The sequence below is a fragment of the Phacochoerus africanus genome, chromosome 15 (genome assembly GCF_016906955.1).
Source record: "Phacochoerus africanus isolate WHEZ1 chromosome 15, ROS_Pafr_v1, whole genome shotgun sequence".
Taxonomy (NCBI): domain Eukaryota; kingdom Metazoa; phylum Chordata; class Mammalia; order Artiodactyla; family Suidae; genus Phacochoerus; species Phacochoerus africanus.
The window spans coordinates 32,593,304-32,618,771 of NC_062558.1; the positions used below are offsets into that span (position 1 = coordinate 32,593,304).

The 25,468-nt window shown below is 47.5% G+C and overlaps 1 protein-coding gene across 3 annotated transcripts in view; it reads left to right on the top strand.

The window, feature by feature from the left end:
• The window catches only part of CUX2 (cut like homeobox 2), a 275,020-nt gene that overhangs the window by 168,593 nt on the left and 80,959 nt on the right, over window positions 1-25,468 (top strand). The gene's annotated exons all lie outside the window — the stretch shown is intronic.

Sequence of the window (25,468 nt, forward strand, 5' to 3'; positions counted from 1 at the left end):
CAGCAGCTTCTGGAAGCTTGGAGGAAACTTCCCTACCCCCATTGCAAACTCTGCCCCATGCCCTCCAGATCCGCCTTTGGTATTGCGATGGACTGTCTCTTCTGTTTGGTGGAATTCCTGCCTGCTCTGAAATCTTCATTACCACCCACCCTCTGAGTGAATAAAATCTACACTTTCACATCCTTTCCTGCCAGCCCATTGGGCCCTAGTTCCTTTGGCAGCAGCTAAGCTGTCCTCAGCCAGTTCTCTTGCCTTCTTGGGGCCTGGGGATGGAGCTGAACCTCCCCTGTTTCTCCTCTTTGCTTGACTTTGTGATGAGAATTCAGAGAATGTCCACCTGTCTGACTGGCGCGGGAGGTAGGCTAGGAAAAGAACAGAATTATACTGAGTCAGGGGAGCGGAAGAAGGGAAAGGCCTCTGTCTTCAGGGGGCTCTTCTCGGTCTTCCCAGGGATCCAGGCAGGACCCTGGAAGGATCGGCCCTTCTCAGACCTGGCTGGTGGAGATGCATTTTAAGTCTGTCCTCCACCAAGGGCCACATTGCTTTAAATCTGTCTCTTTGGAACCACATAAGTGCATAAGGCAATATTAAAGTAAACGATAACTGGATTTACACAAATGTCGCTGATTTCCATATTGTTCATCCTTTCATTTTATTACTGAGTTGACTTATGTGCTTATTTATTTATAGGACTGTCCTATATTGATTCATTTGGTTGTGAAGTGCCTGAGCTGGAAGGGGGGCAGGGAAGCTAGAAAAGACCAATCATGTTAGGAATGTGTTGTTACGGCTTTGTGTTTTTAAAAAGGGTGGTCCCCATCTGTCAGCTCACCGTCCTATGAGAAGCACTCAGCACACAAGCCCTCTCAGGCAGCTGATCCCTCTGCCCAGCCCAAAGACAGGCATTGAGCATCGTGTATAGAGGCGTCACTTTCTCAGCCATTCCCTTGCTTGGGTTGGTGTGGTGGAGCTACTCTTGGCCACTTAGAGCCTAAGTTTCCCGGTCTGTTAAAGGGAAATTCAGATACTACAGATCTTTTCATGTTGTTTTGAGAATTAACTGAAATATAATGAAAGGAAAGCGTTTAATGGAATGCCTGGCACATAGAGAGCTGCAAGGGAGTGAAGAACAGAGACTCCAGAGGCAACCTGGATTTGAATCCCGCCTCTGCCAATTACTAGCTGTTTGACCATAGGCAAGTTACTTGACCTCTCTGTGCCTCTGTTTCATACCCTATAAAATTGTGTAACACTTATACCTATTTCATATGGTTATGGTTGAAGAAGAACAAAGTTAGTATACCCCTGGAGTGCTTAGAACATTACCTTGCATATTAGAAGTCTTATTATTTTATTATTCCTCTTATCAGACACCTTCAACAAGGTTTATTTGGTCTCTGCTGTGCCTGGGATGGGGTCTGCCTCTTTACTAACTAGGTGTTTAAGGCTCTTTGTCTAGAAGAAGGGGGTTCTGTCCCTGTAGGAAGCAGGCACAACTTATGTCCTCTTTTCAATAGGAGAAAGAGTTAAACATTAGATTTTGGCAGTGATCCAGAGGAGATCCAAGTGCAGCATGGTAGAAAGCACATGCGACTCAGACTCAGATGAGCCTGGCTTGAATCTCAGCCCTGCTGCTTACCCTAACTGTGTGGCCTGGGGAGAGTTCCTTAAGCTCTTTGAGCTGCAGCTTTCCTCTTCTGGAAAATGAGGCTAACAGTAAGGATTCTAAGAACTAAGCAGGGTGGAGGCAGTTGACATGGTACCTGGCACACAATTGGTGCTCAATAAGTGCGGGAGGAGAAAGAGTCTTTCTTAGTGAGGCCAAAAGAGAAAACCTAAATTGTCATTTCCAAACCCACTGGCATATTGAATAGACACTGTTTCAATAGCTGGGGAATCTTCAAAGAACTTCGTTAATTTTCTTAAGAGGGTTTTACATCGTCCCTTTAATGTACCAAAAAGACTACATTTGTCTGGAGTTTTATTCCCCAAACCCCTGCTTTCCTCATGATCTATTGACTAATCCATTCGGCCGCCATGTCCCTCCCCACGCCTCAGGGGAGAAGCGCCAGCAAAGAAAGGTGTTAATAAAAAGCATCTTCTTCGTCCAGAACAAACTGCACACGCACAGGCCGTTTATAATCCAAATTTGATTTTCATTTTAATTTTTTTAATGAGAGCTCATCCTTTATGCCGCTTCCCTCTTATGATCCACTAGGCTCTGGGCTCAGAGCTGAGGATTCCCAAGTGGGCATTAATCACCTCCCAGGAATATTCCCTGAGGCAAACACCTTCCAGAGTCACATAAACTAACCCATAAAATGCAGCGGCTGAATATCGTACTGTCATTCCTTCTTCCCCAGCGCGGGCCTCTTGTTGAAATATAACATGTTCAAGTTCATTCCTTAATTTCTCTCCACCAGCCCTGGTGTATACAGAATCTGGGTGTCCTTTTATCTCTTCATACTATGTATGTATGGGCTGTTTCTTCCTTTCTTTCTTTTTTTTTTGAGCTGGTTGGGGGGGGCGGTGGGCGGAGAGGAAGTGAATTTGCCCTGCTGTGAATCAAGGAAGCTTTTCCTCCCCGCCTTGATTGCTTAAAGGACAGTCTTGATTCCTCCTGCTCAGGGAAACAAAGACAGCCAGAGAAGGTGGCTTAATGGAGACAGCTTGAAATGGCCAAAGTTTGAATATCCTTGCGCGCAGAGAAAAGAGCAAGACGAAAGCCCCGCTAATTACAAAAGTTGCTTTATGAAAGATAATTCAAAGCAATAATTTAGCAAACATAATCAAGTCGCACAGATGGGGTTGTTGATGGATGGATTGCAACATGCAATTAGCAGTTCTCGCAGTTACATATCATTAACCCTCCGAGCACAAAAATTATTTTCTCATTATTAGTTGAAAAGGTAAAATTAAGCTGACTAGACAGTAAAGGAACAAACTACAATTAATTACCTTCATTTATTACAGTCATTATTTTAAACTTATTTTTACTTGGAGAGAGAGATGAAAACATCTAAATTAAAAGTTTTGTTATGCTAAATCAGAGGTGAAACTTTTCTAAGGAGTGTGTGCACTGGCCCAGCCAGAAGATGACAAGGCCACTGTTGGGAATTTTTTTTTTCCCTGCTTCCTTCTAACATGAAGGATATGTGGCCTGCATGGTGGAAAACCCTTTCCATTGAGTTGGAACAGACGGGTTCACCTGGGCCTGATTGAAACACAGCAGGATGGGGACCAAGGAGGCTGACATGGCCTGTGACCCCCAGGGGAGGCAGGAGAGTGTGGTGTTCAGACATCCAGGGTCTAAGTCCCACCCTAACACTGCTTATGTGACTTTGGCAAGTGACTTCATGTCTCTGAGCTACTGTTCTCATCTGTAAATAGGGCCCACTGATCGGATTGTATGAGGTTCAGTGAGCTTCTCTGTTGAGTGGCTAACAAGTCACTTGTTCTCATTATGGTGGGTGTGTTTGGTTGCTCGGGCCTGAGAATGTTCCCTCTGTCCTCTCAGGGTCAGAGGGAGATCATGTGATGGGCTCACCTTTTAGGAGCTTAGTGAGGGTGCCAAGATGCCACTTACCAAGAGGTGTATCAGATCATTAGCTGAGTCCATGCAATCATTTATTCACTCAACAAACATTTATGAGTACCTGCTACATACTTGGTCCGGTGAGGGTCACAACCTGACTCCTCTTCTTGGTATAAGGGAAGGCAAGTGTTTTGCCATAACTGGAAGGGCCACCCTTCTACTTGGTGCCTTGCAGGTCCACTCAACAAATACTTGTATGGTGTATCTAGGAGTTCAGTGCATGTGATTGAAATGACATCCAAGAGTCATGTCCTTCCCAGAGATTCCACTTGTTTGCTGGACTTTACATATTCACACCATCCGTACAATGGCTGCACATCTGCATTCCCCCATCAAGAGATGAAGATGGAGTTCCCGTTGTGACATAGTAGAAACAAACCCGACTAGTAACTGTGAGGTTATGGGTTTGATCCCTGTCCTCGTTCAGTGGGTTAAGGATCTGGCTTTGCCATGAGCTGTGGTGTAGGTTTTAGACACAGCTCGGATCCTGAATGCTGTAGCTGTGGCATAGGCCAGCGGCTATTCTTCTGATTCGAACCCCTAGCCTGGGAGCCTCATATGCTATAGGTGTGGCCCTAAAAAGCAAAAAAAAAAAAAAAAAGAGAGAGAGAGAGAGAGAGATGGAGCCTGTGTCTCCAACCTTTGAATCTGGGCCTGTTTCTACTTCAGCAAATAGACATGGCAGAGGTGACCCCATGCCTATACCAAGCAGAGGCCTCAGCTAGCCTTGTGGTTCCACCTCCTGCTTCCTCCAGCCCAGCTTTCATGTAACAAATGTGACTACCCTGAGACGCCTGCTGTGAGAAACCCTGGGGGATGGGACTCCATGTGGGGGAGACAGGCCAGGAACACCAAGGCACCAGACGCGAGTCAGGGAGCCATGCTGGCCATCCAACCCCATGTTGGTATCCAGTCGCCATGTGGCTGTGACCACCTGAGAGATGACGAGAGAGAACCACCCTGCTGAGCCTGCTCAACCCCCAGGACCATGACAGAGAAGTTGTTTTGAACACTGCATTTTGGGTGGGTGGTTAAACAGCGCAAGGTGATCAGAACACGCAAATTTACAGAGCACCAGTTCTTTCCTCCCGCCTCCCCACTAATACTCTCCTCTCCTCACCCTCTCCCCTCTTTCCTTTTTCTTCCACCTTCTTCCTTTTCTTCTCCACCTCCTGGCCCCTCTCCTCCAGCCTTCGCCAGATCTCAGCCTTCTCATTTTCCCCGGCACCAAGTTCTTAGGTCTCTATCTCTATGCAGAGCGCTGCTTTCTCCCCTCCTGATTCCAGAGGGAGGGTGATGGGCTCTCCTGAGGCAGAAGCTGGGGCACACAGATGGCACGCCGCCACCTCAATTTCATGCGTGGCATTGCCCTCCAGGGGCCTAGGTGGGCGTGCCAGCAGTTCTGAATTCTGGTCTCTTCTCCTTTCTGTCTCTTCCAGTGGGATTGGGCTGCATCTACAGGACAAATCCCAGTGGCTAAAGGGAGTTGAGATGCAGTTGAGGTTCTGTCAGGGGAGGAGCAGAGAGGTAATGTTGAAATAGGAATTTGCAAGAAAAGAAAAAATGAGGTCTTGGAGTTCCCGTTGTGGCGCAGTAGAAACGAATCTGACCAGTATCCATGAGGACATGGGTTCGATCCCTGGCCTCACTCAGCAGGTTAAGGATCCATTGTTGCTACGCTGTAGCATAGGTCACAGCTGCAGCTCAGATTCTGTCCCTGGCACAGGAACTTCCATATGCCGTGGGTGCAGCCAAAGGAAAAAAAGAACAAAACAGCAAGTTTTATATATCCTTAGTTGAATGTGTTACCTTCTACTGTGCCATCTGTAAAATGGAGTGAGGACACATGGACAGCCTGGACAGATGCATGTGGGTTTGGGGGTACCACTTGGTTAGAAACATGGGACCTCGTGACCTTCTGTGTTCTAAGGCATTCCCCACCCTTCCCCACAGGCCTCACCTACCTAGCCAAAGGTGTCTAACACAGTCTACCAAAGAGTCTCTCTCACTTTCAGGTAGGCAGAGAACTGGAAATTCTTTCTTTTGCCCCCATTCACCTGCCAGGATCCTGGGGACTGATCAGACCCAAGCCAGACCAACAGGGGACAAGAAGACAGAGCAGAAGCCAGGGCACTTGTTGTGTGCCCTCTTGATTTAGACATCACTGAGATGCCCACTCATCTCATAGTTGCCCACTCTTGTCAGTTAATCGGCAGCCAGGCTTGGCCCTGCAGGGGGGCCCTGCCTTTGCTGGAGAAGTCTCCTGAAGTGACTTTTATTGCATATCTACTATGTGCTAGACTCATTCTAATGATTATTTTGTGTGTTCTTCATATTTCTGTCAAGGGGAAGTTCTATTCCTTATCCCCACTTTATAGATGAGGAAACTGAGGCTCAGGGGAGAGAAGTAACATCCATTTAGTACCTGAGGCAGGGAGAGAACCAAGGGGGTGTGAATTTAGGCCCAGGAGGGTGGTGTGATTTGGAGAAAGCCCTTAGGGCAGAGTTCCAAGGTCCATGGGCCCCTCCACCATCTGACCCCTGCCAGCCTCTCTCCCCAGCCAGCCGACAGCGTGGCCTGTTCCCACTTAAAATGTTGAGTCTGCTGTTCTCTCTGCCTAGAATGGGCCCCCTGTACCATCTCTTCACCCAAATTAACTCCTTTCAAATGTCAGATCCTTAGGAGTGGGGAAGTTCCTCCTGACCCCTGGTCATACATGGAACCCCCATCTTTTACAGCAAGGCCCCCCTGCTTACCCGGCAAGCCACTTAGCATAAATCATCTTGATGAGCATCAGATCATTCAGGGCCTTGAGGCTTTGGCTGTGACTTTGACTGAGGTGGGAGCCATAGGAGGCTTTAGAGCAGAGGAGGGACTGGCTCTGACTCAGGTTTTAATGGGATCCCTCAGCCTCTTAATCCCTCTGCATAGGGGGTGGAGCTGGCCTTTCAGAGGGGACTGCCAGGAAGAGACTATACCCCTCACACCCCCTACCTACCCCCACACCCCTACCCAGGCTCCTGCTCTCTGCCACTATCCAGTGCCCAGAACCTAAAGTCATCATCTGTGTCCCCATCTGTCCCAGCCCCAGGCACTGAGGACTCCCTGCTTCTCCCTCACAGGCAGCTGTGGGTGGGAGAGGGGCTTCTAACCCAGGACAAGATCCTCAGGGGGTCAGTTCCTGTTCCTGAAGCTGAGCTGCCTGAGAAGGGCACGAGGCGTGGGGGGTGGTTCACCACTCAGATCACCTGAGACAGGCTCCTTCCTCCTTCCCGGCCCCGAGCCTCCCACCCAGCCCTGCATGCTGCATCCTAATTTGGTCCCTGTGCTCCCCTCCTGTTCTGCATCTATCTGCAGGACTCTGGCCCTTCTTTTTGAGCTGAAATTTAATTACAGGATCTTTTTTTTCTTTTTGCCTTTTAACATTATTTGCTTTTTCAGCTGTCTTTGGTGTCATAATTCTCTTAATTCCTAAATGGCCCTTTCTGTGTCACTCCCAGCCCTGGCATGACCATCTCTTTGTAAGGGACTCCCTTGGGGCCACATGAGACATGCACAGTCTTGACCAACTGGCAAGGCCAGGGAGAAATGGCCTCGCTAACGAGTGGAACCCACCAGGAAAGATAAGCAGGCTTGGAGCCAGACTGGCACAGGATTGCATCGTAGCTCATCCACTTCCTAGCTGTGTGATCCTGGGCAAGTCATTTAACCTCTCTGGGCCTCAGGTTCCTTGGCTTTTAAATGGAGATAATAATAGTACCCGCCTCACAGGGTCGAAGAGAGGGCCAAATGAATTGATACTTAGAAAGCCCAGCACGTAGTGAGTGCTCTTTGAACATCAGTCAAAGGTCCTAGCTGATGAGCTAAAACTCACCTCATCACGTTTATTCTTCCCACGAGCCCGTGAGGAAGCTTCAGCTCTCACCCATTCTCAGGTTAGGTAAATGAGGCTCAGCACCCAGCACGTGGCAGTGGGTGGCACTTCAGGCTGGGACACCAGCCAGCACAATTTATCAAGCGTTTAGCAGCTCCTCTCACACGTCACCACCTCTCAACAACATGGCGAGAGAGGCACCCTGGTATCATCCCTTTTTACAGGTGAAGAACTTGGGTTTCAGAGAGGTTAAACGGCTTGCCTAAGCTCACACAGCTCTTCACCAGCAGAGCAGAGGCTGGAAGATGCAGCCCTCAGCTCAGAGGGCTGAACAGAGCTCCTCAAGGAGCTTGGAAGGTACAGGAGAAGCTGAGAATGTAGATTCTAGATTGGGGGCCTGAATTGGACACTTGCAGGTGGTTAGGGGAAGGCCTCTCCCTCGGCCGGATCTGTGCCTTTTAGATGCGCTGAGCTTTTCCAGGGAGAATCCATCAGAGAAGCCCAGCCCCTGCAGAGAACTGGGATTCAAACCCAGGTCTGTATACCCAGCCCGGGACTTGGCATATAGCAAGTGCCCAGTGAACAAGGTGTCACTTGCAAGATGCAGTGAAAAGGACTTCTGTTCACCCTTACTGTCCCGGGTTGGCACACGTGTGCACACATTCCCAAAACCCTCCTCTTCGATGACCTAATAACTTTGATGGTCTCCTTGGCTCCCATCACCCAGTCTGGCCCCTCTGGCTTTGCCCTGCCCAGCTTGGGGTAAAACTTATAAGGAACTGAACATCCTTCTGAATTTAATATTAAGAACCCGCCAAAACATCATTGAACCTGTCACGCCATATTACAACCAAATTAAGAACTAGCAGCAATCCTCTTTCATTCGGTATCATATGCCTTATAAAGTAAATTATTAATGCTTTTTCCCCCCAGTTAAGCAGTTATTTGCAGTTGTTCCGGGTATTTCTCATTAGAAATAACATCATCTAAAGAACGATATTGATTGATTTTTTTAATCTTGGAATCATGAACGTGAACCACATATTTATATGACATTCCCTTTAACTAGAATTCTCGTGCTTTATTTTTATATTATTGATCTTTTTGACATGAATTGCTTTTTGGCCTTGTGCGCACGTTGTAAGCTTTCCGCCTGCAGAGGAATGGGCCGGCGTCTGGGCCGCGCTGGGAAGAATGATCGCTCCGGCGGCATGGCGGTAACATTCCCGCACATTTAACAACAATTAGTCTATGCTGATGCCATGGTAGGCTTTCATGTATGAAAATTTACAAGCCTTTTAATGGACTGCATTATGGAAGGCCATGCGGGGCCCGTCGGTGGGGAGACGAGGCCGCTGGGCGCGCATCCATCTCGTGCCACTGTCAGCTGAATGTCTCTCAGCACTGGCGTCTGCCTGAGGGCGAGCAAAGCAGACGCTACTGCGAGAGCCAGGACACCAGCATGGGACAAGGAGCCGTTCTCACAGGCATCCATGCATCCATGCAGCAGCTGTTTCTTGAGCACCTGCTATGTGCCAAGCAGATCTGGGTGCATGAGCACCACTGTGTGCTAAGCAAGCACCAAGGGTGAGGGGGAAGCACACCTTATTCATCCAGCTCCCGTGGGGTGGCGTGGAAATGACATAAGCCTGGAGCCACACAGACCTGGGTTCCAATCCCAGCTCTGTCCTTTGCCAGGGTTCTCAGTGAACCTTGGTTTCCCTGGCTGCGAAACGGGAATGGTAACAGCCCCTCCCATGGAGGGAGGCTGGGAGGATTCATGCAGGTGAAGAGCTTGATTCGGCATAAGCCTTCCAGAAACGGAGCCTTAGGATCATGATTTAGTGTTGTTGCCCCTTGCCCTCCAGCCAGCAACCCTGGAATCCACATGCACACTCCCACTTCCCTTCCAGTTCCACTGAGACCTTCACTCTCGGCAGCAGACATTTATGTGGTACCTGCTGTATACCAGGGTGAGTACCAGGTTCCAGGGATGTGGCGGTTGAGCAGCTCCAGATACCGTTTCTGTCCTCATGGCACTCACAGCCTAATGAGAGAGCCAGCCGGCCACACACCCCTCGGTGCCAACGACAGTCACAGTTATGATGGAGTTTCACGTGGCCAGGATGTGGGATGGGAGAGATTCAACCAGCCCACCCATTCCCTTATTCAGAAACTATTTCTAAAGCCTCTGCTATGTGCAGATTCCGTGTGGGGCTCTGGGGATACAGCAGGGAACGAGACGGTCAGGGCCCAGTGCCTGGGGTGCTGAGTACAGTGAGAGACATCCATGTTTGCAACATGCACATCAATTATTTGAAGGACAGTTCAGTGCAGTGGTTAGGAGCCAGTTCTAGAGCTGGACTGCCTGAGTTCACTTCCCTGCTCTGCTACTTAAACAATTCGTGTGACCTGGGGCAAGTTCTCTCTGTGTGCCTTGATTTCTTCATCTGTAAAATGGGACTCATAATAGCCCCTTCTTTATAAGGTGAGTGTGAGAATCAAGTGAGGTAAAGATGTAAAGGCTTAAAATAATGCCTGATGTAAAGAAATCAGAGTCAGAGGCTATGATTATCTTGATTATCGCAATGATTATGATTCTGAAATCATCCCGCAGTGCATTAACTAATTATGGATATGCTGCTGAGGCGTTTGCCCTCCCTTTGACCTAGCTCTGAGGCAGAGGGCTGGACTGCATGACCCCCTGCGGCTGTTGCCCAGGGAATCGGGGAGCTCTGGCGGGCCATCCCCAAGTTTAGGTACCAGAGAAAGAACCTTCCAGGTCTTGGGCTTCCTCTATGAGGTGGGCCCCTTAAGAGGCTCTCAGGCATCCAAGATCACAAACCTTCCTTATCAGCAGGAATGAGGCCCAGAGAGGGTCACACAGCCGGAAGAAGAAAGGGCCCGAGGCTATTTCAGATCCATGTAATCCCTTTACCCAGAGTGGTCCCAATCAAGCGGCTAGAGAAGGAAGCCAAAGATGCTAGATTTGGTGTCTCAGAAAACCAGGTCCAAGCCCCACCACTATTCCATAGCTGCACAACTTTAGGCAGGTCGCTTCCCCTCTAGCCTCAGTCTCTTGTTCTGCAAAATGGGTTCTTGCAATGCCCACCTTGTTTATCCCTGTGGATGGGCATGAGAAGCCCACTTGATCACCCAGCCTTCCTCTTCTGCTTTGCTATTCAGAGCACAGTCCGTGGGCCAGCAGCATCCACATCCCCTGGAAGCTTGGTAGAAATGCAGTCTCTTTGGCTCCTCACCCCATCCTCCAGATCTCCTGAACTGCAATATGCAGTTTAACACGGTCCCGGGTAAATCAACTATACTTCTGTTTTTTAAAAAGAGGTCCCCCAGTAATTTGGTAATTCATGTATACATTAAAGTTTGAGACACTCAACCTGAGGGCCCTGGCTGCCCCGTGGAATCTCCTGAGGGTTCTAAAAACTACTGAGACCCAGCTCGCGGCCCAGAGTAGCAGGCATTCTTGGTCTGGCATGAGCCTTGGGCATTAGGATTCTAAAAGCTTCTGCTGGTGCTTCTCATGTTTGAGATGCTCTGCTCTAGGAGCTCACCATCTAGTGGAGGAGACAGACACATGGAAATAACCAGTGGTATGCTAGTAAATGAGGAGCAACGGGCTGTCTGGGGAGCCCTGATTTCCGTGGTGTCAGCAGCGCTCCCACCATGACCAATTTCAAGCTGCCAGGGGTGGAGTTGGGAAGAGATGTGCGGTCGCATCTTATGTTAGCTTTTCCACCACACAGGCACAATAGCTGTGCGTGATCTCAAAGCACCAGGAGTAGCAATGTATCGCCAAATAATTAGGAAGTAATAAGTACTGAATATGCATTTCCTTTTTTTTTTTTAGGTTTTTTGTGGTATGACACATAGCATAACATTTACCACCTTACCCGTCTCTAACTGTGCAGTTCAGTGGCATCACTTGTGCAACCGTCACCACCATCCATCTCCAAAACTTTTTTTTATCTTTCCAAAGTGAAACTCTGTTCTCTTTAAACAATAACTCTCCAGGAGTTCTTGTCGTGGCTCAGTGGTTAAGGAATCTGACTAGGAACCACGAGGTTGCGGGTTCAATCCCTGGCCTTGCTCAGCGGGTTAAGGATCTGGCATTGCCACGAGCTGTGGTGTGGGTCGCAGACACGGCTCGGATCCTCTGTTGCTGTGGCTGTGGCGCAGGCTGGCGGCTACAGCTCCAATTCGACCCCTAGCCCGGGAACCTCCATATGCTGTGGAAGAGGCCCAAGAAATGGCAAAAAGACAAATAAATAAAAATAAACAATAACTCTCCATTCCCTGACCCTGGCAGCCACAACTCTCCTTTCTCTCTGAATTTGACTACTCCAGGTACTTCATATAAGTGGAATTGTACAGTATTTGTCTTTTTGTGACTGGCTTACTTCACTCAAGAGAGTGTCCTTGAGGTTCATCCATGTTGTAATACCATGTTATAACTATATTATTTTTAATGTAATGTATTGATTATAAGTTTATATGAGTTAATTTTGGTGGTGGCCGTGTTTAACAGCCAGCTTGCAAAACTCCTGAAAATTCAACAGTCAGCTTTTGCAGACTGCTGCAGTTCAGCCCCAGCATACCACCAGAAGTACAGGTGAGAACAGAGGTACAAATGGCAGGCTTAGGACAGCAGCCAGCAAACTATGGTCCTTGGGCCAAAGCCTGTTTTTATAAAATTTTATTGAAACACAGCCATGCCTGTTCTTTTGTGTATTATCCACGGCTACTCTTCCATCACAGCAGCAGAGTTGAGTAGTTGCAACAGAACCTGTATGGCCTGTGAAGCCAAAAACATTTATTATTTGGCCCTTTACCGAAATAGTTGGCTGACTCCTGCTTTTAGGTGTACAGGGAGTGGGAGATATTGAAGCATTTATTATTCATTCATTCAGCTAATATTTACAAAGCACCTTCTGTGTGCCAGGCACAGTTCTAGGCACCAGAGCAAATAAAGTCCATATTCCCTTCCAGAGTTGACCTTCTGGGGAAAGACATGTAATTCAGACTCTTGCACAGCAAGTAAGTGTGTAATTACCATCTGTAGCTTCAGCTGTGACACGGAGTTCCATGGGACTAAGAGAGCATCATGGGATGGCAGGGAGGACTTCCAGGAGGAAATGACCATGAATTAAAGCAAGAATAGGAATATTCTAGCCATAGGAAGAGCGGGAATGACATGCCAGGTAAAAGAAGTAGCATGTACAAATGCCCTGCAGGAGCAAGGAAATAAGAATTTGCAGGGCTACAATCCTGGGAGAGGTGGCCAGAGTCCTTAGGCCCTTACCTGTTCCTGGGCCTCCATCTGCCCCCTCCCCCCAAACACACACACGCACACACACACACACACACACACACACCAGCTACTCTACCAAGCACAGCATCCCATTCATCCAGGCTCACCCTGGCACACTGGCCCCCATTGCCTCCCCACCCTCAAAAGCCACCTCCTAAGTTCTCTCTACCCACCTCCCTCCTGGCCTTGAGCTCACACTGTAACAGACAAAATCTCTTTTATTTATTTCCTCCCTGAAACTCCTGCCCTCTAATAAAATTATTCTCAGCACAAGCACAAAATAATAACCTTAATTAAAATATATAAAGCCAGATATTAGTGAAGACCAGTGAAGATTAAGATCAGCCAAATCCTGTGTCCCAGAAGCAGGCAGAGGCCTTGCCCTGAAACTCAGAGACTGAGACAGAGCTGGGGTCAGGGGCTGGGAGGTGCTTATTTTTTGAGCACCTACAGGTACCACACTCAGGACTGATTGTCTGACATAAAGGATGTTATGGGATATTCTAGAGAATCCTCAGGAGAAAGTGAAACTGAGAGGGCCTGAGCCACCGAGATCACATAGCTGAGAAGGAGAAGAGCTGGGATTTGAACCCAGTGTGTCTGCGCTAGTCATAGTGGCTCATTCCTATAGCAACAGCATCAAACACAGCAGGAGTTTTTTTCTCAGTCACATCACAGTCTAGCCCTGGGTGATGAAGGAAGGGAGCTCTGCTCCACCAGCCATTCAGGGATCTAGGCCTCTCCTGTCTCCTGGCTCTGCCTTTCACTGCATCCCAGATTCCCCTTCACTTAGTCGGTACATGGGGAAGATTCTCAATAGCCAGCCCTCAAAGTGGCCACATCGTTTCCACCCACATCCCCTTGTCAAGAACTCAATTTTAAGGTCATGTGCAATTTCAAGGGAGGCTGGAAATATAGTCTAACATGTGTGCCAAAGAGGAGAGGGGGAAAAGAAACAGGACTAGGTGAGCACATAACCCCCTCTTCTGCACTGTGGACTCCCTGCTGGATGGAGTAACTACCCCATTAGTTATTGGGCAATGGGATGGATCCTAGAAAATGGTAAGATTAGTACATTCCGAGAGATCCCTTGTGGCGTAGCAAGTTAAAGATCCAGCGTTGTTGGTGTAGCAGCTTGGGTTGCTGCTGTGGTACCAGTTCCGTCCCTGACCTGAGAACTTCCACAAGCCACAGGCACAGCCAAAAAAAAAAGTTGCTATTTTTTTTGCCTTTTACAGCTGCACCCATGACATATGGAAGTTCCCAGACTAAGGGTCAAATCAGAGCTGCAGCTGCTGGCCTACACCACAGCCACAGCAGTGTGGGATCCGAGCCATGTCTGCGATCTACACCATAGCTCACAGTATTGCCGGATCCCTGACCACTGAGCGGAGCCAGGGATAGAACCTGCATCCTCATGGATACTAGTAGGGTTCATTACCTCTGAGCCACAACAGGAACTCTTTTTTTTTTTTTTTTGATTAGTACATTTTGGACGAAAGAATAGGAAATGAATTTCAAGGGACTTGTCAAGTCTGAGCAGCAAAGCAAGGGTAAGGAAAGATTTTAACAATTTGGCAGGTGTTATAAATCTCCTACTCAGTGTCCTTCTCATGCTGGGCTGGCTAAGGAAAGAAATGAGCTCTGCCAAAAAGGCCAAGCCACCCATTGGAAGCCACACCCTCTGTCAACTAAGTGAAAAAGCAAATATGAAGTTAGCACAGAATGCCCCAGGTATGCCAAGGAGAAAGTGATTACTCTGAAGGTAGGCAATCGGGGAAGACTTCCTGGAGGAGGTAAAGTCTCAGCTCAGATTAGAAAGACTTGGGCAGGATGGAACACAGAGAATGAAAGGTAGTGGTAAGCCTTGGCGTCGGCAGACCTGGATTCAAGCCCCAGTGTGACCACTGGCTGGGTGATCTTAGGCAAATCATTTCCGCTCTGTCTGTTTCCTCATCAATTAAATGGTACCTAGTATATGCCTCTTGTATAGATTAAATGAGGTGGTCATGTGTGGAGTGATTAGCTCAGTGCATAGCACACAGAAGGCTTTAAATGAATTCCCCAGTGGCCTTTTGGTGAATGGTGCCACTTATCTGGAGCTATATGTAGCGAGATGGGGGAGAGAAAGAGGCTAGTTAACACTTATCTGGAGCTAAATGTAGGGAGGTGGGGGAGAGGAAGAGGCTAGTTAACACATATGTGCAAGACAGGGACCCTGAATGCCGAGTTAAATCTGCATTTTGTCTTGTGGGTAGGTGAGGCGCCATGGAGTCTCTTTTGTTGTATGAGGACAGCATGACCAGAAGGCTTTTCTGGAAAGACCCCTCTGGAGGTGAGTGGGTTGGCTCTGAAGTCATAATGTGGAGCACTTGAAACGTGTAGCAATAATGGTGTCCTGGCCTGAGGCAGAGGCAGAGAAGAGGAAAAGAGAGGACTGATTTGAAAGAGTTTGAAAGTGAGGGGCCTGGCCTTGACATGGCAGGTGGAAATAGAAAGTCTGGGGGCAGGCACCAGGGGTCACTGGGGCATGACACCATTAGCAGAAGAGGCGGAGGCAGAATTGGTTTCAGGAAGTCTAGTTGGTTTGGATACCCAGCCACTGGATGCCAGAGAGGCCTTGGCTCAACCCCAGCTCTGCCTATTACCTGCTTTGTGACTTTGGGCAGGTTACATGCTCTCCCTGAGCCTCATCTCTTCCATCTGTAAAATGGGGATAGGGAGTTCCCATTGTGGCTCAGCGGAAACAAATCTGACTAGCATCCATGAGAACACGGGTTCGATCCTTGGCCTCGCTCAGCGGGTTAAGGATCCGGTGTTGCTGTGAGCTGTGGTGTAGGTCAAAGACGTGACTCAGATCTGCTGTTGCTGTGGCTCTGGCATACACCAGAGGCCACAGCTCCAATTAGACCCCTAGCCTGGGAACCTCCATCGTGGGTGCAGCCCTTAAAAAAAACCAAAAGGGACGAAAAAAAAAAAGAAAATGAGGATAATATTTCCCTTCCTAAGGGGGTGTTGAAGGATTTCATGTGATTATGCCTGGCACATAGTAGGTGCTCAAGAAATGGTCCTTGTTATCACTGTCTTTTTTCCTGTTGAGTTAGACCAAAAACTGGGTTTAAAAAGGGCTGATGCTAAACCAGCAGCTTCCTCAGATACCCTGCAGACTGTGAAAATACTATTACTAGTAACAACATCTGTACCCGCAGCAGCAGCCAAACTCTCCTGTGTGCTCAGTGTATGCCACACATTCTCCTAAGCTCTCTACACTACTGACTTTTAAAATCATTGCTGCAGAGTTCCTGCTGTGGCACAACGGGATTGGCGGCGTCTCTGGAACACTAAGATGCAGGTTCAATCCCTGGCCTGGTAACTCTCATATGCCACAGGGCAGCCAAAAAAAGAAAAAATAATGCAATAAAATCATTGCCGCAACCCACTGGGATAGGAGTTATTATGCATATCGTAGAAATAAGCAAACTGAGGCACGGAGGTCAGACAGCTAGGAGGTGGGGTGAGTAGCCCAGGAGCTTCAGTTTACACAGATCAGACCTGCATGGGAGGAGAAGTCTGCTTGGGCTCCAGGGTGCCAGGTCCACCTCTGAACCCCATGCTCTGGGATGAGACAAGGAGTGAGAGAGGGTCTTAAAGAAGCAAAGGACCAGAGGTCATGGCCTGGTTGGCACTGGTTCAAGAGAAACACCCAGATTTTATTTTTTTAATGTTCGGCATAATTGTTTGAGATCTGGATTCAAATTCTGTACCTGCCACTTAACTAGTAGCTTCAAATTATAAAATGATTTTTTTAATCACTCTGCTTTACTTTTCTCTAACATTTGCAGAAATAATTGTTTTAAAAAAAAAAAAAAAAAAAACATTGCCTCCCCAAAGCAGCAAAAACCTTTCTAGCATCTCCCATGAAAAGGGGGCATTGTGTCCCTCCCCATCTCCTGGCAGCTTGACCCCAGTTTATCCTGGACAGAGAGCCGTTGTACTGGCCTCCTAAGCCTTTGCACAATTGCTGTTCCCTTCTCTTAGAATTCTTTTCCTCCATAAGCCCCCTGGCAAATCCCTGCTTGTCTTTCAACCTTCTACCCAAATAGAGATCCTCTAGGTCCCTATCCTCACACCTGTGCCTCCTGGATTAGGGGCTGCTCTGCCATGCCCTCTGAAGCACACTCTTAGCAGGTGGGATAGGCTGTTGATATCTTTACCTGTGATGACTCAGGCATCACAGAGTCTAGCCCTCCTGTTTTCCAGATTAGTTTACCCAGCACTGTCTACCAGCAGCCTGGGTGAGCTCTTCAGAAAACAGTACATGGCTTGGCTTCCTTGTATAACCCTCCAATAACTTGCAACGGTACCTGGAGTAAAACCCAGACCCCTGACCACCACCTACAAGGCCCTCTGCCTTCAAGCCCCAGCCTATCTCCCACCTTATTCCCCTTCTTTCTTTACATCCTTTGTTGCTCTTCTTTGGAAGTATGCTCTCTCCACCTAAGGGCCTTTGCACCTGCTCTTCCCTCTGTTTGAGGCTCTCTCCCCACCTGTTTTGTCCACTTAACATAGAAGCTCTCAGTCTTGGCACCGTTGACATGTTGGCCTGGATAATTCTCTGCTGTTGGCGGCTGTTCTGTGCATTATATGGTGTTCAGTTGTACTCCCAGCCTGTGCCCCTAGATGCCAGGTGCACCTCCCTCCTTGGTGGGACAGCCAAAAATGTTACCAGACAGTGTCCCTCTGAGAACCACTGGCCTAATGCCTACACATCTTTCAGATCACTGTTCAAATGTTACTTCCTCTAGAAAAAGTTTGTGCCCCCCCCCCAATTTAATCAAGCTTCCTTGTTACATAAGGTCATAGCATAGTTTGTAATTATATGTTTATTTTCCTAATTATTCAAATGATAGTTGTTCCTCCCACCTATCCAAAGGAAGGAGGGAGAACTTTGTATACTGTTAAGTTCCTAGGCCCCACTTGGTGCCTGACACACAATAGCTACTAAATAAATATTTATTAAGTGAATGTTGACACAAAGTAATATTGGCCTACATTATTTCTTAAGCACCCACCCACTGTCTACCAGGCCCTGGGGATACAGTAGTGAACAAGGGCTGCATTGCCCTAGGTTCCTAGAATCCCACTCCGTTTGAGAAAGGTGGCTCTGCTTGCAGGTGCAGATAAATGTTCAAGTGCCAGGGATACTGAGATGCTGAGCAAGGCCACACAGCCAGTTGGCAACAGAACACTCTCTTTCTTCTAGGCTTTGCGTGCTTCCTACTACACTCTGTGTCCACGGGGTAGGGACACTTTGACAATTTAACCAGTCAATTATAATAATATTTTTCTCTCGGAATGTTTAAAAGAAAAAAAAAGTTGGCTTGCTAAGGTATAATCATGGCTCAGAGGCCAACCTGACATTAGTTATTAATTAGGCCATTATGCATTCCACAGTGATAATTGCTTTGCTGCAAAGTCACCAAGCATGAAACGGACCCAGCACAGAAACGCAATCTATCAATCTGAGAAGTCGCAGCCCAGTTGCGTTCTCTCACCTTGAGTCTGGTGTACGCCGGAATGGGAAACAAAAAGAAATTAATGATACATCGATAGGCTATAGCAAGCTGGACCTATCCCGGTCCCACCCCAGGATGATCGCCTGCCCGGACTCAGGGACAGTGTGAGCGAAGTTTATCAGCAAAAATGGCCATTTCTCTTTGATCTCCTAGCTGGTGGAAATCTGTTCATCTCCTTTCCTTTTTTTCCCATCTTGGGAGAGGAAAAAAGCCATCTGTTTGCCTCGCCTGTTGCTTCTGCAATGAGTAGGGTGGGGGAACAGCAGCTGCAGAGCTGCCTGGGTGTCAGGAGCAACGCAGCACCTCCACCCATGTTCTCTCCATCTAGGTTCTGTCTCTGGGCTTGGCAGGGCAAGAAGGGAGACTTCCACCCCACCCTGAGCCTCCAAGTGGAAGGTGTCAGTGTCATGGGCAGCTGGAAGTCCATCTTATGAGAAAGCCTTGGGATACAAGACACAAGAATCCACCCAAGCTAGCCTATATGAGGAGAATTTATTATAATATTAGCTATGTGATATTTATGGGGTATATATTGTATGCCAGATGTACAGTTGTGTCATGTAATCCTCAATAGTAGCCTTGTGAGGAAAGTTCTAGTATTTCTTCCATTTTTCAGTTGAGGAAACGGAGGCTTACCAAGGTGAAGTGACTTGCCCAAGGTCCCACTGCTAGTGGTGGAGCTAGAATTTGAATCCAAGTTCATGAACTCTCCTGAGACCATGTGAGAGGCTGGAGAAAGCATAGCTGGGCTTCCAGAGGGTGGGACTAGGAACCAAAACAGCCCAGAAGCAAGGAGCATGCTTCCATAGCTTCTTCATCCTGTCCTCTCTCTGGGCTGGCTTTCTCACACATGGTAGATGGAAAGTGCCCAACCCCCCCATAATACCCCACCGTCACTGGACAAATCAGAATCAACCAGTCTCAAATTTAATCTGTTGGGACAACAAAGATCATTGGCCTAGCTCAAGACCAGTGTCTGCCCCTGGTGCATCTGCCTTGTACAGGAAGATGCCTCAGTACAAACCTCAACTCCTGGAGCCGATCTCAGAGAAAGAAGAAAGATCACAGGCTTGCAACCTGCCATCAGCCTCATTCAACTTCTTTTTTTTTTTTTTTTTTTGCTTTTTAGGGCCATACCCACAGCATGTGGATGTTCCCAGGCTGGGGTCGAATCGGAGCTACGGCTGCCAGCCTACACCACAGCCACAGCAACGTGGGATCCGAGCCACGTCTGTGACCTACACCACAGCTCATGACAACACGTGATCCTTAACCCATTGAGCTAGGCAGGGATTGAACCTCATCCTCATGGATCCTAGTTGGGTTTGTTAACCACTGAGCCATGAAGGGAACTCCAGCCTCATTCAACTTCTTATCATGTTATCCATTCCCATGGTCCCACTTCTCCCTCTCATCTCACCCTTTCACTTGGTCTCCTCACATACCAGAGTTACTACTAGGTTCCTGCAGACGTTTGGGATTTTGCTCCTGGAAAGGTGGTAGAGTGGTTCTCAGCAAACAGAAAGGGTAGACAGCCATCTGCCTCAGAGTGTAGAAAGCCCCGAAGGTATACAGATCTCAACCAGCCCATTCGTCTATATTTTGTACAGAAGTCAAGATCAAGAAACTCATGATGCTGAGAATGGGTTGTTTCCAGTTCTGGCTCATTGAAGTCAGGCTCTGGTGCCATCTTCCTTCCTTCTTCCACATGATTTTCCTGCACCAAGACCCCACACATTCTCTGTGGAAGGAGAGTCCAAACCAGTTATTCCTGCTCCAATGAAATTATTCCCAGTCCAGACAAGATGGCAACCAAGACTGGTTGAAGACTTTCCACATTGGCTCAGCTCCTCCATGGAGCTTCCAACCCATGTTTCAGTCTCTGGCCAAGCCCTTGAGGAGCAGGTGGATCAGTCTGCTACTTCCGTGACATGGGGATCACCCCTTAGAGTTAAGCTGCCGCCCCCAAAGTGTTTCTGATGCTTAAGCATACTCAGCTGCACAGCCTCTTTGGAAATTCTTCTCAGAGGCTGACTCCTTATAGTGTGAAGTAGGACTTAGATGTCTTTGTTATAGATGTTCCTCTTTCAAGGTGCAAGGTGGGGAGACCTTGACATCTTGAAAAGTATTAAGAAGACTCTGTTCTCCCATCCATATCTTCTTCACTTGATGGGGACAGACACAGTCATTTATCATTACTACAGATATTTGTTGGGCTTCTACTACATGCCAGATGGTGTTCTAAGCAGTGAATAAAAACGTTCTAGCAGGGTATGATAAATGGAGAACAGCCTGCTGATTGAGGACCTGCTCACTTTGACATGGAACCAGCTCCATTCTTTCATTATCTGGCTGAATCCTGGCCTGATATCGTTACTATTATCATCCCCATTTTACAGAAGAGGAAACTATGACTCAGAAAGGTTAGGTGGCTTCCTAGGCCACAACAGCAAGCATGTGGTAGAACTGAACCCAGCTTAATATCCTAGACCAGGGATTGGCAATTTCATCTTCAGAGGTAGTAATTTTATTTTTTTTCTTTTTGTATTTGTTTTTTATTTTTTTATTGCATTTATAGGTATACGATAATCATCACAACCAAATTTTGCTGCACGTAGGGATTGGCAAGTTATAACCCATGGGTCAAATCCAGCTCCCTACCTGTTTTTGTAAATAAATTTTAATTGGCACATAGCCACACCCATTCATTTACCTATTTTCTATGGCTGCCTTCACTCTATAAAGGCAGAGTTGAATAGTTATGACAGACCATGTGACCCACATAGCCAAAAATATTTATTCTCTGGCCCTTTACAGAAAAGCCTACTTGAAAATTTCAAGCAGTTGAATTTGACTCAGATAAGGGATATCTTCCTACCATGATTTCTTTCTTTTTTCCTCCCTCCCTCTCTTCTTTACTTCCTTCCTTTTCTTTCTTTTACTCTTTATTATGGAAAAAGAGAATAAAATAATGACATACACGACCCAGTTTCAATGGCTATTCACTCATAGCCACTTTGCTTTTGTACCCCTGGATTATTTTGAAGCAAATCCAAGGCATTGTATCATTTCACCTACAAATATTTTGGTGCATATCTCTAAAAAATAAGAAATCTCTTTGTAAGCATAATCATAATATATCTCATCTAAAATTTTTTCAACAATTTCTTTTTTGAGACATAGTTGATGTGTAACCTTATGTTAGTTTCTGGTGTACAGCATAATTATTCAATATTTGTATATATTGCAAAGTGATCACCACAATACACCTACTTAACATCCATACCACATATAGTTGCAATTTTTTTCCCTTTTTTTTTTTTGGTCTTTTTATGGCCGCACCCACAGCACATGGATGTTCCCAGGCTAGGGGTTGAATCGGAGCTACAGCTGCCAGTGTACACCACAGTCACAGCAACTCCAGATCCGAGCCATGTCTGTGACCTACACCACAGCTCACAGCAACGCCAGATCCTTAACCCACTAAGTGAGGTCAGGGAGCGAACCCACATCCTCATGGATACTAGTCAGGTTTGTTACGCTGAGCCATGATGGGAACTTCCGCAATTTTTTTCTTAACAGTAGTTTCTTAATATCATCAGATATCCAGGCAATGCTTCGGTGTCCCTTATTGACTTCTCAATTTTTTTAATCATTTTTTGGTGTATACCAGGACTCATACAGATCCACACATTGAGACTGATTGATATGCCTCATGAGTATGGCAACCAGCTGTCCTGGTTTGGCCCTGGACTAAGGGGTATCTGAGATGCAAAACTTTAGGTTTTAAAACTGGGAAAGTCTTCCGATTCAGAACTCTTCAGACTGAAACTGGGAAGTTGGTCATCTGCCTTTGCCACACATTCTAATGTATAAGCACCTTACCCATCTTTTTTCTTCCTTCAATCCATTGTGGAAATAACTGGGCTGTTTTTCCTGAAGATTTTCCCCTGATCACTGCTGATTATGCCAGGGGCCAACACTGGTCTCATGCCAGGGCAACAATATTCATTATCTCAGGAGTTTGAATTTGGGACTGGTTGAGGAAGCCAGGAAAGCTGGCCTCAAGAGAGTGCAGGACCAAGGGACTTGCCCCTTGCAGTGGAAGCACCCTCCTTGTTTCTGGACTGTTCTGGTTCTTTGTCCCACCCTCCGGAAGCTCAGCTGCACTTTCTCTGGCCTCTCATGTGGTCTCAGGAATACGGTCTTCATGAGCTCGGGTTCAGATCCCAGTCTGCCACTAGCATGCGGTACCTTGGGCAAGTCACGTCCACCTGTAGCTGGAATTTTGTTGATTTGATTGTGTCCCTGTAGTGTGGTTTGACCTGTTCCTCTCTCCCCTGTATTTGCTCCACACGGGCAGTTGGATCTAGAGGCTTGATCATATTCAGGCTCAATGTTTTTGGCAAGTCTAGTCATAGGTGCTGCAGCATGTTTCCATCACAAGGTATATAATGTATCTCCCAGTTAATTCCAAGTTGGGGGTAGGGATCAGCTAGAGGCAGGGAGCAGCCTGATCAGTGACAATCCAGGTATGGCCACCTGAAAACACCTAAACCTCCCTCCCTGATTATGTCAGGAAAACATAGCCGCTGTCCCCTGATAGTTAACATTCATCATTAATAATGGAAGCGGAAACCCAGAGATTTCATTGCTGTGCGAGGTAATTAAATTACTTCCATGAATCTACTCACCCTTGATTATTTCCATGTTTCCTACCAAACATATGCCTCTCCTTCATTTTCAGCCATCCTGGGCTCTCAGCTGGGAGGATGAGGGTTGTGGGGGCTCTGCAAGTGCTGCCTGTCTTTGAAAAACAGCAAAGAAAATTGGGTTCCCCATCTGAGCCCCCTCCCCCAATAAAAGGAAGTTCTTCCCCCAGCAGAGCACAAGGAGAGAGCATCATTTGCATTTCCAACCTAAGGTGAACAGTTTTTGCTATATTTCCCCTATAAATCATATTGTCTCACTTTTTGTTGTATAGGGTGGTAGGAAGCGAGGAGGGGAACAGAGAAATTGCTTCCATGAAATTGATGCTATTAGTGCTCCTGGCAGAGAGAATGGGAAAAAAAAAAAAAAGTGATCATTTGAACTAAAGGTTTGCTTTGTGTCAGGTGTCAGGGGATGGAGTTGGGATAGAGTAAAAGAAGCTGGCTGTCACCCACCGCTGGTGCCTTCTGTTTGTGTCCAGGTACCTGGTGGGGTCCCCAGAAGCACAGGGGGTACTGCTGGGGGCTGGATGACATTTCATACCCTAAAGCAGGGCTGCAAGCTCAGTTTCCCACAGGTTCCCCACAGGAAAGCTGAGTGAACAGCCAGGCACAGGTGAGATGACAGAGAGGAGTGGGAACTGAGACAAGCAGGGGCTCTGTGTGCCACCTGGGGAGTGGCCATTACCCAGCTAGGGCAGACCCTGCAGTCTGGTCTTGCAGCGTGTTGTGGGAGCTAATAGCAGATCTTGAAGCCAGGCTACCTGTCCCCAGATTCCTGCTTTGCTCGTTCTCCTGGCTCTGTGACCTCTGCTCTGGCAAGTCTCTTGATCTTTCTGGGCCTCCTTTTACTCATCCGAGAAGCAGAAATAATAACAACACCCACCATTGCTGTGCTGGAGAGACTCATACACCAAACTCCTCAGTTGGTCAGTGACGTTGGTAGCTTGAATCTATCATGGTGGAAGTCCTTGTACCACCATGGACTACAAACTAGGACCCTTTCTTTTTTCCCCATTAGATAACTAGTTGTTAAACCTTACCAGCACATCACTGAATCTACCCTGTAGGGGTTTTATGAGGATTTTGCAACTTAGTCTGCATAAAGCACATAAGACAGTGCCCGGCACACTCTGAGCACTCAGAAAGTAATCGCTATTAGTACCTTTTTCATTTTTTATGCTGTTGTGACACAGGAATGAGGCCCTCTATGGCCACATTTTCTATACGTTCTGGCAAGCTGGAAAGCTCAATTTTTATGTAACTCCTGATCTTTAAATTTTGGCTAAAAATGAAGTGTTTGGAGTTCCCATCGTGGCTCAGTGGAAACGAATCTGACTAGTATCCAGGAGGATGCAGGTTGGATCCCTGGCCTCGCTCAGTGGGTTAAGGATCCGGCGTTGCTGTGAGCTGTGGTGTAGGTCACAGATGCGGCTCAGATCTAGCATTGCTGGGGCTCTGGTGTAGGCCGGTGGCAACAGCTCCAATTCGACCCCTAGCCTGGGAACCTCCATATGCTGCAGTTGTGGCCCCCCCCCTCCAAAAAAAGAACAGTTTTTAAAACTGAACAAAGCCAAATGCATGAGGGCATCTAGACCACAGCCCCATGTTTGCAGCCTTGGGCTTAGCGGGAAAAGCGATGAGATTGTCTGATTACACCAGATCATTTCTTACCTCGGCACCCACCCTCTCTCCCTCCTCTGCAGCTCAATAACCTGCTCATCCTTTGCAAGTCAGTGCCACCTCCTGGAAGCCCTTCTTTAGCTAGTGCCCCTACAGAATTAACCCCTCCCCTCTTGTCTCTCCCTCCTCAAAATGCTGCTTGCTTTCTGCCCTTTTCTATGGTCTGTCTCTTTCTTATTCTAGGACTTGTGGGCTGGGGTTGGGGTTTATTCTTCTCAGCATAGTACTTAACACATTGAAGATGATAATAATTAATAATAGTAAAACCAACATCTATAAGGGCTGTCTATTTGCCTATCTTCAAATGTGGAAGCAAAGGCTCAGAGAAGGCCAGAGCCTGCCCCAGGCCACAAAGAAGTGGGGAACCTGGAAATGGAATTCCACTGGGAATCAAATCAGCCCACTTCAGGAAGCTGAGCCTGCGGCCCCTGGCTGCACAAACTGGGCAGCAGACAGAGTAGTGCCCCAAGTGTCCGGCTGAGGCTCTCATGAGGCTGTCTTGAGCCACACTTTCACAGAGACATCCAGAAAGGACGATACTATATTTAAAAGCCTGGGCAGGTGGTGCTTCAGTGGCATTTGGGTGGCCAACTCTCCATAAAGGGCACGCATGCTCTTTTAACTCAGCTCTTCTGGGCTGGCATTTCAGAGAACTTCCCAGGATGGCCTCAGGAGGGGAGACTGCAGCCCCCTGGGACCCG